The following is a 10,846-nucleotide window of genomic DNA, read 5'->3' as shown; positions in this document are numbered from 1 at the left end:
TTGTACATCCTATCAAAAAGTGCATTTCAACAATGAATTAGTGGCTGATTTTTTGTAGATATATTCTACCCACCATAGATTATATCTCTACAAAAAATTAGCTCAATTCGATATTTCTAGCCTTGTCAAACTTAAAATTATTTCTAGACCATTAGATAAAATTGCACACTTAAAACACTATTTTTGACAAAGTTCCACATATTGGATTGAGCTAATTTTTTGTAGGGATATAATCCATGGTGGGTAGAATATATCTACAAAAAATCAGCCACTAATTCATTGTTGAAATGCACTTTTTAATAGGATATACAATAAGGATGTCATCATAAGGATGTCACTCTAGCCAAGGCGATATATATATGGCTCCAATGGAAACATATACATATAGATAAAATTAGAACCCCTTCCATACTTTTTGGTTTCGAATATATATTTTATATTTCAACATCAAAACAGATACATAATTCGATCACATCAATCTATTTTCAATATGTTGAACTCTAACGCACTTTTATAATATCTTCCCATCTTGTTTGTTTGAAGAATTATATTACTAATACATGCAGAAAACAAAATATGAAGTGAGGGAAGGGTATATATAAGAATTGAAGTTAGAAAATTTACAAGTTTGATTACGAATCCAATTTAGAAGGTTGTTTTGTGTGGGACCAAAACTATAAGCCCGACCGTCACGGGTTGGGTTTTGCGGGCCCAAAATCTCTTTTGTGTGAATTTTAAGCCAGTGGAGAATTCTTCCAGTGGACTCTTATCATTTTTCTTCTTGCCCTACATATATAGGTGCCATAAGGATTTTACACCCCCCTCACTACATTTTGATGTATTCCATAAAAATATATGCTACTTAAAAGTCTCTACGTGAGAAAATTAGGTCAATGTGTATTCTACATCATGGATGTCAATCAAACCCACTTCTAGTGTGAGAAACTTGGGGCAAGAAGACGAATTTGTCGCTTATACACATAATGAAAAAGACATTCGAACCCACTATTTTCTAGCAGCATGTATCAATCCATAACAAAATCCACCACTAATTCGAAGTCAAAATAAGGCCAATCTTGGCTATTTGTTTTTCAAGTGCTCTCCACAATTGCCTCCCTCTTTCCAATTTTCTAAATAATTCTAGCCATATGTGCACGCTCCATGAGCGTGATTCAATTTTATTTATTTATAACATAAAAGAAAATTCCATAATGTTTCCAATTAGTAGATGATTTTTTCTTTTAAGTTCAATTTTATTTTATTTTTATGTATAGGGATTCTTAGGGATTTTTTTTATGTATATATAAAAGATTTTTTTTTAATGAAACACCGTAAAAAGGACATACTACTGAGGTGACCAATAAAACCCTAGAAGTCAAGTGAAAACCATGGATGTTCCTAATTAAGTCTAAAGATTCTTACACGAATTGCCCGAGTAGACCAATTACAATTTGTTATAAAAGGAAAATTTGTGAGGGAGGGGGTATGTATACATATATATGAAATTCCAGTGAAGGTTTTTGTAAGATTTGGAAACGAATTTGGAAGGTTTCTATAAATAATTTTGGAAACGAACTTTGAAGCTTCTGATTTAGTGAAACCCAAGATAAAGCCTGTCATAGTGCGATTAGGGCCCATTATCTATAAAACTTTCTCATTCCTAATGTTTTCCTAGCTTGGACCTTTCTCATCCACAACTAAATTTGTCGGTTCCCTAAATCAAACAATCGAAAAAAAATTTGGATGAGATTCAATTAGCAAGTTGACTGACAATTTTTTATTTTTTTTTATTTTTTTTTTTATTCTGAGTTTTTTGAAAAAGAAAATGTTACTTACCATATATTGCTTCAGTCATAATAAGCAACAAACCTCAATGTGTAGAGAGATTTTATTTTCATTTATTTTGAAGAAAATAACCTGGCAAACAACAACTATGGGAAAAAAGAGAAAAACAAAGAGAACCTTTAAAATATTTATTGCCATAACAGAAAAATGGATGTCTATGGATTAATGGACAGTAATCAATACGTGAGGTAAGATGAAATTATCGATACTAATTTAACGACCAATAACTTATTATATGTTTTAGACCAAGACATTAACTAATTTTAGTAGCCATAAAGCCTAATCAACAAAACATTGGATAATTCTTAGAACTACTTATGTAAGGAAAATGCCTTTGTGACGACATGAAAGTCATTACTCAGTTAGTATTTAGCTAGTGATTTTCTTAAAACAATAAGATGTTTTTTTCCTTTTTAGTGTCATTCCATAAGATATATATGTTGCATTGTCAACAATCATAATATGCATTATAATACATGCCTTCATTCATGATCATTATATATGCCCAAGAACATGAATACTATGACAACATGCGGAAGACTTAACAATATGCCACCTTGACTGCAGTACTCCAAACGCCTTTTCAACATATTTAATTTTCTTACAACTTCTTGACGTTGAGCAAAAACATTTTGCTCATCTGTTGTTGGGCGACGAATTGATTGAACCAACGTGCCCCATTTAGGGTAAATATCATCAACCAGATAATACCCCATACCATAATCATTACCATTCACAATAAAATTAACAGCAGGAGAGACACCACCCTCTAAGGATTCGAAAACATGAGAATGATGAAGAATATGCGAACTTGATAAGCCAAAAAAGCAATGCCATATCCAACAGTCTATGTCTGCAACCACTTCAAGTATAATAGTTGGTTCCTTCTAGCATATACCCTACATGTTGCCCAACCCATCCAGTTGGGCAATTCTTCTACACCCAATGCATATATAGTCAATTGAACGAAACATTCCTAGAAAACCACGTTCAATATTTTCAGCTAATAGCATAGTCGTGTCTTCCTCAGTTGGTCTTCTCAAATACTGATGCAGAACTAAAAGAGATTTAGAAGAAAAAATGCGGAGATCTTCAAAATAGGGAATTGAATAGATTTACCTATTTAAGGAGGAAGAAGATTAAGTAAAAGAATTGTAGAAGTTAAGAGAGAAAAGTATAATAGGTTTTGGAGATTTGATAATTGAATACCTTAACTAAACTACATTAATGGCCTCATTAAGCCATACTTGATAACCAAGAAACCAAAACTTCTAAATCTAACCTACACTTCTAAATCTAATTAAACTCTAAATAGAAAATATCAAATATTCTAAATTCCTAATGAGTAATAATTATAATTTGAAAATAATAATCTAACCTACACAAGCAAAAGAAATTCTGGCAAGAAAGAGGGGCTAGTAATCCTACATCATTCTTCCCTTCTTTTGAAAAACTTGACCTTGAGTTGATGAGATGAAATATATATATATATATATATATATATATATATTCTTATTTTGTCAAATACAATATTTTCACAATCTTTCCAACGCTTCTTTTGACTTTTTGGATGAAATTTTCGTTGTGTTTTGATTGAAATAAACACATGTCCAAAAAAAGCTTCAAACGAACTTTCAACGAATTTCTTTCGACGACACTTCTTATGATATTTCTTGCGCTTCTTCGAATAACATGTAACCATTGGGGAAGAGAACAATGCAAACAAATCTTCATAAGTTGGAAAGATAAAAGTTGGTGTGCACTCCCTTTCAATAAAAGTTGAAAAATCTCACTTTTTTGTCTAAGTTGTAGACTTCAAAAGTTGGGATCTTCATACATAATATGTGGAGCATTTTTGGTAACCTATAATGGAGAATTAACATACAAAACAACATTTTCTTCTCTCACAATTTCAACTTCTTGAGGATTATAGGTGAGTGTTGGTGGAAGTTGGGTTGGACCTGTAATTGTGGTTTTCAAGTTTGAAATTTTGGGAAGTGGTGTAGATGATATAGTGGTTAATATTGGGTTTGGGAGGAAATCTTTTGCCGTAGATTTAGGGTCGACGATAGATCTCATGGCTTGCAGAGATGTTATGGTTTGTCTAAGTTGTGGTGGAGATTACGAAAGTGGCTTTAGTATTTCTGAAAGTGGTGGTGTTAGGGTTTGTGATGGCGCTAGGGTCGGGTTATTTTAATTTGCAAAAGCGTTAGAGTTAGGGAATACTTCTTTGAACATAATCATGAATCTCGTCTCCAAAGCTTCAAACTTTGAATCAAGGTTTAATTCGAACTTGTTGAATTCTTCCTTTATAACAAATTTAGCCATTGAGAGATTGAGAAAAAAATAATTTGGGTGGTTTACGGAAGTGGTGGTGGTGGTAGATCGCTTTATAGACGAGAATCTAAAAAGTGGGGCTCTTGATACCAATTGATGCAGAACTAAAAGAGATTTAGATGAAAAGATTCGAAAATCCTCAAAAGAGGGAATATATTTAAGGAAGAAGAAGATTGAATAGAAGAATTGTATAAGTTGAGAGAGAAAAGTATAATAGGTTTTGGAGATTTGATAATTGATAATTGAATACCTGAACTAAACTACAATGACCTCCTTATATAGATAAGCCATACTTGATAACCAAGAAACCTAAACTTCTAAATCTAACCTACACTTCTAAATCTAATTAAACTCGATCTAAATAGAAAATATCAAATATTCCAAATTCCTAATAAGTAATAATTATAATTTGAAAATAATAATCTTAGCACAAGCAGAAGGAATTCTGGCAAGAAAGAGGGGCTAGCTAGTAATCCTACATCAAGTACTCTTCCTAAAAAAACCTTGATTATTGCAAGACATCACTTCTTCATAGATTCTACTGCTGTAGAATCTTCAAGATGCAAATACTGATCAGTAGAGTCAGATGAACTATCAGTTGCTAATTGTTCAACTGTAGATCATAACTGTAGATGAACTATCTTTTGAAACCCATAAACGCCTCACCGACCAAATCCATCCTTCTTGTCTTGAAAGTAGTTATCAATATTTTGCTACAAAATCCAACATATACAGGAAAAAAACTTTCTACACATTCTATACCTTCACCGAAACTTATGATGAGGCTATCACGAAGGTGTGTTAAAGTAATTAATATCTCATTATTAGTTCTTCACGTTCATCACGATCTCTAAAGGTATATGTTATATCCATAACCGATCTACCTCGCTTGTCCATATCAACATCTTCAATTATTACTTGAGATACTAATGGCACCACCCTAAGTAATAAATTCTTCCTCCTTCGTCTTACTATTGCATTATGTTCTTCTCTTGCTTTTCAAAAATGCGGTTCTTCTATTTCAACACCAGAATGAACTACTAGAAGCATTATTATTCTCAAATAAGCTCTGATTGAATGCAATTTTTATTTGTTCTCTATTATTATTTTTGGAAAGTTTTCTTATTTGTTTATGGCTTGAGAAGATATATAGTTTTATTTGTTAATAAGAAAATATGTGATCATATGTGATATGGCTAGATTTCGGACCAATATCAAAGTGACAACTTAACACATTCGATGGATAAGCTCACATGTGATTGCAAAAGTACCATTAATAATGCTAGATTTCAGACCACTCTACAAGTGAACAACACATTCTTTTAAAAGTACCATGAATAATGCATGATCAATGGGCACATGGAAGGTCACCTCTTATTGGGACAGATCTCGTATTGCTAATTTTTTCGCCAGACGGGATTTTACGTTCCGTTCGGATTTTAAAGTGATATTTGCATTGGACAACCCCTGGTAGCTTTGCCAGTACTATGTAATATAACTTTGAAGGTAACTTGTTCCATGTGGCGCCTATGTGGAGGTAACAAAGTCACCTTTTCTATTAGGTTTGGTGAAAGATTGGGTGACTCGAAATTATCAGATTCCAGAATAATATGAACTACTCCACTGAACTTTTAATAACTCCAAGCCCCAAGCCCAAGCCCCACTCAGAAAAAGAAGATGACTATGGAGAAGTTGCGCCTACAATTGGATAAACCAGTGGTGTAAGCTTTTACCTTAACTCTTTAAATTCTCAATAAATTGAAAAGTTTTGCACAGGGACTCTCTTAGAAACGGTTGTGGCTTGGATACATACTTCATGGGTCATTCTCAGCAAAATAATTATAAATTTACACATGTGATGTTAGTTTAATTACATAAAAAGTTTCTGTACTTTGTAGTGTGATTATATAGATGATATGAATGTTCCCAGAAAGTTTGTCTACCATATAGAGATGCCTTTTCAACTCGGAAGTGTAGTATAGATTGATTTTGATTATCGAAAAATAAAAAAATAAAATTTATTGATTTTGGTCTGCCGGTAGCTAATATAGAAAGATAGAAATGGAAGATGTAGGTGAACATTGCTTGAGTTGCAAATACAATTGGACTCAATGGAAAGAGTGATGTATGTATCAAGATAAGCTGTATGTTTGTTGGGAATAAGGAAATTATCGGTCGTGTTGATAGAAAAAGGGGAATCTTCTTAAAGATATAAGGGTACTTGAATGAAATGAAGAAAAACATTGTTTATCTTCTCTTGAGAGGCTTAGAAGGATTGAATCACTCTCGAAATTTGATGTAGTGGTGAGAAGAGGAGATTTTTCACAAGTTACATTGACACGGATAGGTGTGTCCATATCCGACACGGATACAAAGTGTCTGACACGGCAAAAAATTGAGGTATATTACATACGATATGTGTCCGACACGAACACGTAGGTACGTATCCGACACAGATTATTTTTGATATATGACTTGTCCATGTTACATAGGATTTTTCAGATAGGAAAGCAAGACTAAGTTAGTACTTGAGGGTGATCAAAATACAATTTATTTTTTCCTCCCCCATCAAATGGCCAGAATTGTTTGGGTTGCCTCCGTATTAAGGTATTGAGGGTTAGAGGTGAGGATCGTCTTAGAGAGGAAATTGTGAATTTATACTCGGAGCTTTATTCATAGCCCTACCTTTAGGCTGTATTTGTGTGCAGGATGTAAAAGACCTTGAGAGGGACATTGATGAGCAGCTTAGAAGGATTGAGTTACTCTCGGAATTCAATGTAGTGGTAAAGAGGGAGGAGATTTTTATGGTGATGGTAGAGCAAGACTAAGTTAGTACTTGAGGGTGATCAAAATACAAGTTTTTTTCCATCAAATGGAAAAGTCAGGAATAAGATTAGCTGTTTGGATTGCCTCCATATTAAGGGTGTTGAGGGTTAAAGGTCAGGATTGTGTGTAGGATGTAGAGGCCCTTGAGAGAGACATTTATGAGGAGGAAGTCTGGTCTTCCATTTGTAGTATAGGGTGCGACCGATCTCTTGGCCCTGATGGTTTTCCTAAGAGTCCTGTAAAAGTATTAGGAGATCATTAGAGTGGGTTTTATGAGGATGGAGTAGGATTGTAGTAGGGCTTGCTTTCATGCTCATACTTTTAATAATACTTTATGTGTGAATAGCGCAAGAGAACACTCGGAACAAAATTGAAAACACGAGCAAACCTTCTTTTCTACTTCTTCTTTCTCTCCTCTTTCTCTTTTTATTCTTTCTAGGTTTCAAGTTTTCAAATGGAGAAGTTCGTTTTTGTGACTAGCAAATAAAATAAAAGCGGTCTAATATACTCTTCTTGGGATATAGAGAGTTAAAGATAAGCCCAAGCCCGTCTACAACCACAGGTAGCTATTTTAAAGCCCAAACCCCTAAATACCCAATATAAACCACCAATTGTGCCCAATCATTTTTTCAAAAGATACAAAGATAGTATACAGTAACTATTATCACATAATTAAATTATTTTGTTAAGAAAAGGAGGTGTTTCATTCATATACTCGTGGGTGCGGGGTTTGGAAGGGCATTATGAATGTCCTCACCACCTTCAAGAAAGGGATTAGGGATCACAATTGTTTTCGGGTCGATCCTTGGCTGTGGGATAGACCTTTTAGGGAAGACCTGGAACTTTGTACAACATGTCTTAGCTAAAAGAATGTAAATTTAGTGAGTGCGTGAACTTTTATTGGAATTGACTGGCTTTTGATGATTGGGTCATTGATGGATTAACCTCCCTTATAGCTAGACTCAATATTGTTAACATGAACTGACCAGATCCTGATTGGATGATATGGATCTCTAGTAAGATTTGTAGTTTATCACTCAAATCTCTCTATTTTTCTCTTCATTCTTGGTTTCCGCCCACTAGTGGCATTGCTCCAATCCTTTGTTTTGTAGGATCTATTATCCTGGGTCTAAGGTTCCTCTTATAGTTGCTTTCTCTGTATGGTGTGCTTCTTTGGAGAAGATTCTTTCCGTTAATAATCTTAGAAGAAGAAACTTTAGGGCAAACCTTGGATACTGTCCTTTGTCTTACAGAGTTGAGGAGTCAGCGAATCAGTCCTATTTTTATTAGATATGTGGATCATTTTGGGCTAGTCCTTATGCGGTGGTGGATCTCCTTACTCAGTGGTATATAGGGTCATTCTCTTACAGAGCGCAGCCTATTTGGAATATGGAGCCATTTGCGATCATGTGGCGGATATGGTTGGACTGGAACAGACGACATTTTGAGGGTAAAGCAATGGATTCGCAGAAGGTCATGTTAACCATAGAGGGTACATGTGATGAAGGTCACTTCACATAGTTTGTGATTCATGTAAGGCTTTTATTTCTATCCCTTTTATGTAGTTTGGTTGAAAAATGGCTATATGTATCTTGAGAAGATGTCTCACCTTTGGAATTTCACAATAATGGCTTAAAGCTTCTTGTTATACAGCCTGAAGTTTCACAATAGAAATTATACACATCTAGCTTCACATACACACGTAAGATTTTTATGACTAGCTTCGTAGTTACGGGTTTCAGGAAATTAATATTTTTTTATTCCCTGTAGCCTTCTGAAAGCTTTTCAGCTGAAACACAGGTGTTACAGTTTGTTTATAATGCTTTTCTACGATCTAAACCAATACAGCAATACCTTTTCTAATGTTTCTGCTGTATGCTTTATATGTACACAGATATATGAAGAAGCATTGAAATACGTGCCTTCTGCCAAGATGCTTTCCCAGTTTCCCTATATGCAAAGTTTTGGATGGATGTTATATCTCTTGAAGGAAACAATACCAAGATTTCAGGGTCTGCTCCTTCTAACTTTTCTGTAGAATTCTTATCCGACCTATTGAAGGTGTATGAGAAAGCTGAATCCATGGGATGCATGACTGAAGATCTTGCTTACCAATATATTTCACTTTACGTGCTAGTGGGGAGATTAAAGGAAGCCAGGACCATGGCCGAAAGGCTCTGCGAATGAAAAATTTCCGGAGCAGTGAAGTTATGGATTTTAAGGATTTCAATAGAGATGAAATGGATTACCAGTAAATCTTCTTCATTGGCTAAGGACAAGCTGCCCTCTCTACCTTCGAGGTTTTTCGCAATGCCCTGGAAAAAGTGTCGGTTTCAGAAGCTGACAACTTATGGCATAGGGTACGCAATCAGTTTGTATTCTTTTCACGTAAAACAACATTATTTGGTGCATTTAATTTTTCCAGTAGTTTTTATTGATATTCTAATTAAACAGTTTCCTTTCTAAATTCTGCAAATATCAGGTTGTCTTTCGGGATTATTATTAAAATTAATCATGCTTGAGAGTTATGTTTCATTTCCTTCATAGATGAAACTCTGAACCTTTTAACCTAACGTGTATTTACCATCTTTTAGATTCTGATGGTGCAAGCTTAACGTGTATTTACTATCTTTTAGATTTTAATGATGCATGCTTACCATGAATCTCCTCTAGTTTTTATGTTTGATGTGAAGCTTGCAAATGCAAATTGATGCTGTACTTGTTTCTCAAATTCAATGTTATGATAAAAATATGATCCACTTTCGGAATAGCAAGCATTGCATAAAGGCCAATTGCAGACTTATGTCAATTTTTGAAATGTTCAGAACCTCAGTAGTCAGTACTTCACGGGCAATCTCTAGGTTGCCAAAAAGTATCTATAAGGAACTAACATTAGGTCAGTTAATTCTAGATTTGGATTCCTGAGACATACATTTATCATAATTTATACCAATTAAACAAAAAAATCCTGATGTACAGTATGTGACATCTTGTAACATGGTTCCTTGATCATTGCATTGCTTTAGCAGGGATGCATCTGCCGCATATCAGATAATTCATGCACATGAACACATATTTACTTTCATGAGGAAGCACTCAGAGTTAGGTATGCTAGGACAGACTGCGGGTTCATGCACGGTAGAGAGTAATATTTTGGTTTCATACCAAGTTTGGGTGAAGTGTGAACTAAATATTTAAGAAGTTTTTATCATAATGCTAGGGGGACTATCATGGTCAGTTGCAGATATTACTATTTAGGCTTTAGGAAAAGAACATTATGTTAAAGAATAGATTGTCGTCCCTTAGCAGAGATAATAGTAATTGCCTTTTTCTTTCCATGTTACATCAACACGTGGTTCAAGTATAATCTGTGTCGGATACGTATCCATGTGTCCGTGTTGGACACAACACGGACACATATTGTATGTGATATACCTAAATTTTTTATATTTCGCCGTGTCTCCATGTCGGATACGGACACATGTATCCGTGTCAATGTAACTTTTTTTTTCCTTCTGCTAGTTTGAATTTTATTTACTTGCCCCTTAAATCCTTTTATCCTCGATTAAGGTGGGAATCGAACCCAAGACCTTGGCCCAAACTCCCAGGCTTGAGCAGTAGGCCACTCGAATAGGGACTGCTATAATGCTATAACTTGGTGCACTGATCAACCAGTCTATCCTGATGTAGTGGGCGAGGTTAAATTGTCTGACATTGTCAGGTTATCACAGTTAGTTCTCTCTGGCTGGCAATGAATGTCAGCCTCTCAACTGTTGTATTTATCATTCGTGTATCTAATATGCATTTACATCAATCTCTAGTGTTTAAACCAGTTTTT

At 34.7% G+C, this 10,846-nt stretch overlaps 1 long non-coding RNA gene across 1 annotated transcript; it reads left to right on the top strand.

The window, feature by feature from the left end:
• The first annotated feature begins 5,888 nt into the window (after window positions 1-5,888).
• LOC147515263 (uncharacterized) lies at window positions 5,889-9,536 on the top strand. Its single transcript, XR_015210035.1, has 2 exons — window positions 5,889-8,541; window positions 8,903-9,536. It is a non-coding gene; the product is annotated as an uncharacterized LOC147515263 (long non-coding RNA).
• Window positions 9,537-10,846: the final 1,310 nt, after the last annotated feature.

The sequence above is a fragment of the Coptis chinensis genome, chromosome 2, assembly GCF_015680905.1.
Source record: "Coptis chinensis isolate HL-2020 chromosome 2, ASM1568090v1, whole genome shotgun sequence".
NCBI lineage: Eukaryota > Viridiplantae > Streptophyta > Magnoliopsida > Ranunculales > Ranunculaceae > Coptis > Coptis chinensis.
This window is presented reverse-complemented; position numbering and strand designations above follow the sequence as displayed.